This window comes from Portunus trituberculatus, chromosome 19 (assembly GCF_017591435.1).
Source record: "Portunus trituberculatus isolate SZX2019 chromosome 19, ASM1759143v1, whole genome shotgun sequence".
Taxonomy (NCBI): domain Eukaryota; kingdom Metazoa; phylum Arthropoda; class Malacostraca; order Decapoda; family Portunidae; genus Portunus; species Portunus trituberculatus.
Window position 1 is genome coordinate 8505001 of NC_059273.1, and position 5000 is coordinate 8510000.

The 5000-nt window shown below is 40.8% G+C and overlaps 1 protein-coding gene across 4 annotated transcripts in view; it reads right to left on the reverse strand.

Moving 5' to 3' along the window:
- Positions 1 to 5000, reverse strand: part of LOC123506307 — a 336845-nt gene that overhangs the window by 221932 nt on the left and 109913 nt on the right. The gene's annotated exons all lie outside the window — the stretch shown is intronic.

The following is a 5000-nucleotide window of genomic DNA, read 5'->3' on the forward strand; positions in this document are numbered from 1 at the left end:
TATTTCATTTCCTTCATTTTATTTTATTTTCTTTCTTTTCACTGAGAGTGCTGAAGGCAAAGACGTGTGTGTGATGTTTGTTTTTCCTTTCCTTTCTTTTCTATTTTCTTTTCCTTTCCTCTCTTTATTTTCTTTTCTCTCTTTTATATTGGGACAGTTGGAGGGATGGATGTGTGTGTGTGTGTGTGTGTGTGTGTGTGTGTGTGTGTGTGTGTGTGTGTGTGTGTGTGTGTGTGTGTGGTGAAGGTGAGTGGATTTGATGGTGATAAGGTAAGCTGTGGTGTGATGGTGACTGGTGTGGTGGTGTGGTGGTGTGGTGATTATGAGGTGGAGTATAGTGGCAGTGGTGTGGTGTAGTGTGGTGTAAGTGTGGTGTTGTGTGGTGTTGCGTGGCGACGAGAAGAGTGATCGATCAAAAAAATTTACCACACACACACGCACACACACACACACACACACACACACACACACACACACACACACAAAAACACAAACACACAAAACACACAAAACACAAAAAAAACATACCACAACACATCACTCTACACCTCACACACCACCACCACCACCACCACCACTACCCTCGCCACACCCACACAACAAAATCAACACAACCATTGACATCCACATCGACCTTTAGTAATCATATGCATCCATCACGTGCTGTAAACCAACATCCATATTCATGAGGGCAGTTTTGGAGGGACAGAGAGAGAGAGAGGGAGAGAGAGGGAGGGAGGAAGAGAGAGAGACAGGGAGAGTGAATAGTTGTAGAGTGACAGAGGGTAAGGGAGGAGAATGCTGAGGGAGGGACGGGGAGAGGGAAGGAAGGAAGGAGGGAGGGAGGGAGGGAGAGAGGGAGGCAAGGAGGGGAAATACAAAGGAAGGTGTGGTGAATGTAGTTTGTATATTGCGAGGTGACAGAGAGAGAGAGAGAGAGAGAGAGAGAGAGAGAGAGAGAGAGAGAGAGAGAGAGAGAGAGAGAGAGAGAGAGAGAGAGAGAGAGAGAGAGAGAGAGAGAGAGAGAGAGAGAGAGACAGAAAGATAGATAGATAGATAGATAGATAGATAGATAGACAGACAGACAGACAGACAGACAGACAGACAGACAGACAGACAGACAGACAGATAGATAGACAGACAAAAAGACAGACAGACAGACAGACAAAGCAAAGGATAACTACAAAGAAAGAATTGGAGAAAGAAAGGCGACCAAAGAGATGCCCTGAGACACACAGACACACAGACACACAGACACACAATGACAAAGAGGAGGTGCAATTACAGAAGTTTTCTACAAAAATACGAACCACACACACACACACACACACACACACACACACACACACACACACACACACAGGAAGGCTCATCATACGCCCACCACCTGCCTCCCTTGAGCAAAGATTTCAACCACTCCTCCTCCTCCTCCTCCTCCTCCTCCTCCTCCTCCTCCTCTTCCTCCTCCTCCTATTCCTCCTCTTCCTCCGCCTCCTTTTCCATTTTGTTTTTATTTTTTCATCATGATACAGAAATATAAAGGCAACATGCTTACCTCCCACTCTCTCTCTCTCTCTCTCTCTCTCTCTCTCTCTCTCTCTCTCTCTCAGCCGTCAGCTGGGTAGCGGCTCAGGGCACGTGTTTCGCTGCAGGGGAAACGGAAACATATGCCAGATCTCTTCCTCTCCCTCTGTCTCTGTCTCTCTCTCTCTCTCTCTCTCTCTCTCTCTCTCTGGTAGGTACAATCATAGTGTCCAGAACGCTTATTTTATCGCTGGATTCATAAGGGACACTAGCAAAACGGTTCGTGGGTCGGATGGGTGGCGCTGTCCTCACACACGAGAGTTCCAGCGTGGTGTTGGTATTACTGCAGTGCTTCCATTGCTACGCGTGCTCACTGACAACTTTCTCTCCGCCTCCCGATTTGTGCAATATGAATCTATATGTAAATGAATGTAATATTCTCTTATACTCATGCACACAGGTTGGTTGGTGGGTGGGTTGGCACATGTTCTCTTTCTCTCTGTGTTTTCTCTTTCTCTGTGTTTTCTCTCTTTCTTTACCTCATCTATGTCTATCTATCTATCTGTTCTTTTATATTCATGCACGCAGGTATAGATGGGTAGGTTGGTAAATGTTCTCGTTCTCTCTTTCTCTCTGTTTTTCTTTTATCTCTGTGTTTTCTCTGTTTCTCTATCTCATCTGTCTATCCATCTATCGATCTCTATGTCTATCTATCTGTCTATCTGTCTATCTTTTCAGTTATATCAGCTTCTCCCGTTGCCTTTTTTTTTTTTCTTAACTCTATGTAACACAAAATAAAAGACACACACACACACACACACACACACACACACACACACACACACACACACACACACACACACACACACAGAATTTGAAGACAGGAAACATTACATTCACTTCCCCCTACAGACTAAAATGAGGGAAATAAATAAAAATATCTTATACCTTTGTTTTACCATAGAAAGGAGCACAAGGCACCTCACTCTGTCCTCAATCTCTTCAGTAGCAGGACACGTTTTCATAATTGTGGTTACTATTAGGTGAGTTTATACAGCTTCGGAAACATATGTTAGGATTAGAATAGTAAAGACTCTGGCCATTAATTTTCTGACCTCCATACACCCTTCCTAATGCCAATAAAATCGTCTAATCATACCCAAAAGTCATGGTAAAAATTGTTATATGGTATTAACTTCTGCCTCTGTTCTATCCCCATGAGCACGCAGATCTCCACTTGTTGGCCTCCCAGCTCCCACAACCCCTACTGTTTACACGGGCGAGGGACACGTATGAAAACAAGATTAGGAGAGTAAAGAATTCAAGCCAATTACTTCCTAGTGGCTGTAGACGATAAAGACGATAATTTGATACCATTCCCTTTTCTTTTCTTTTCTTTTATTTTTCTGTAATACGTTGTACAGTCATGGCCAGAAGTGTTGTAGTCATATTTGTTGGTTTAGTGTGATTGTTTTTTTTTTTTTTTTTTATACATATATATATAAACTTAGCTCACTTTCATTGCTTTATATCCTTCAGTAACAGGACGCGTTTCATATGGATTCTGTTTACTAGTTAGTGATTTTATACAGCTTCAGAAACTTATGTGGGGGATTCAGATAGTGAAGCCTGTGGTCACTAATTCTCTGATATTCATACACTCTTCCTAATGTCAACAAAATTATCTAATCGTACACAAATGTCAAGATAAAAATAAGTCCCTGTACTGAAGAGGTTAAGAATATAAGATGGAATACGAGAAAATAAGAAGCTGCAAGAAGCCACCGGATATTACTTAAGATTGTGGGAAAGAATGTAATAATATGATAATACTTCTTTTTGTTTGGTGTTGAGCGATATATACATTTTTCTTTTTCTTTTTTCTTTCTTTTTTTCTATCAACCACACCTCCACGTCAGGTCAGATTCCTCATGTTCCCCTACTGCTGCTTCAAAATGCGCCCCGAAACTACCTTGAAAGATCACTAAAAAAAAATACCTCACGAACTCAACAAGATGTAGCTCCACATACAGAAACACTTCCCTCTCTCACTGCGTCCATTTTCAAAAACCAAAGAGACGAATAGCCGAATTCTAAAAAGTATTTGTCCTATTGATAATGCAGAAACCTTGCTAACAGGTCCATAAAATTACAGAAACACCCTTAAAAAAAACTGCGTCACTTCAACTAGAGCCCTTTGAAAATAGTGAAGGCGCAGCAGCAAGGAAAAGTTTCAGAATAAGCGTCGTAGTGCCACTGGGAGTTTTATAAATAAAACGAAAACAGCATTACTTCATCACAGGCTCGGTAGGTATTTCCATGTTACCAAAGACTTTCTACATACAACGGTCTTCCCAAATCAATCATCGGTGTAATATTTTTAGTAGTAGTAGTAGTAGTAGTAGTAGTAGTAGTAGTAGTAGTAGTAGTAGTACATGAACCACACGAAATGATAAGTTACTTCCACAAAGCAAAATGAAAACAAGTACGTGGTGGCAATGACATCTTCCCTTTATCATTCCTGTAGGCGTTAAATACTCGTACTAGCTATAAATGAACTCCATAACACTTAGAGGCGTAGTGAAGGAAGGTCATTCATAGCGGTGAGTGGTGTAAAGGGAGAAAGAGAAGAACATAGAAGGACAGTGAAGCTACGGAGCACTCAAGAACATAAGAACATAACATAAAACAAAGACAAATCTGGAAGAAACTACCATGTCTACACGCATCCATTCATTTAATCATGCCGGAGTTAGCAAAAATATATTAAAATTGGCTTCTCTATATTATACTTTAGTCTCCACTCAAAGTTTATCATTTTCTCTCTCTCTCCCTCTTCGTTTTCTGTTTTATAAGGGTAAACTAAACCTTTCGGGATGGCGTAAGAAAATGAGGGAAGCTGCAAAAGGTTGTCAGGCCTACACGTGGCAGTCCCTGTATGAGAAAAGCCACTTAATTTCATCTAACATCGCCATTCATACATTTATCTAATCTTTTAAAGCTCCATATTGACTCAGCAATAACATGACTACTGAGTCCGTTTCATTCATCAACCATTGTGTCAGAAAACTAGTCTTTGCAGCAACAGATTAAGCTCTACTGTTCAAATAATAATAGTTATCACATTCCAAACACCATCTAATGCAGCATACAGAATTATTGCACGCAAAAATCCGCCACCACTTAACTCCTTCAGTACTGGAACACCTAAAGACTTGTGTATGATTAGACTATTTTATTGACATTAGGAAGGGTCTCTGAAGGTTAGAAGATTAATGGCCACAGTCTTCACTATTTTAATCCCCCACGTGAGTTTCCAAAGCTGTATAAAAGCACCATATAGTTAGCAGAATGAATATGGAAATGCGTCATGGTACTGAAGGGATTAAAAACATGGCAAAAAAATATAAATAACAGTTAAATAAGCAGCTCCTTTAGCAGATAAATTCCCGTGAAAAGCCCATATTGTGTTGAAA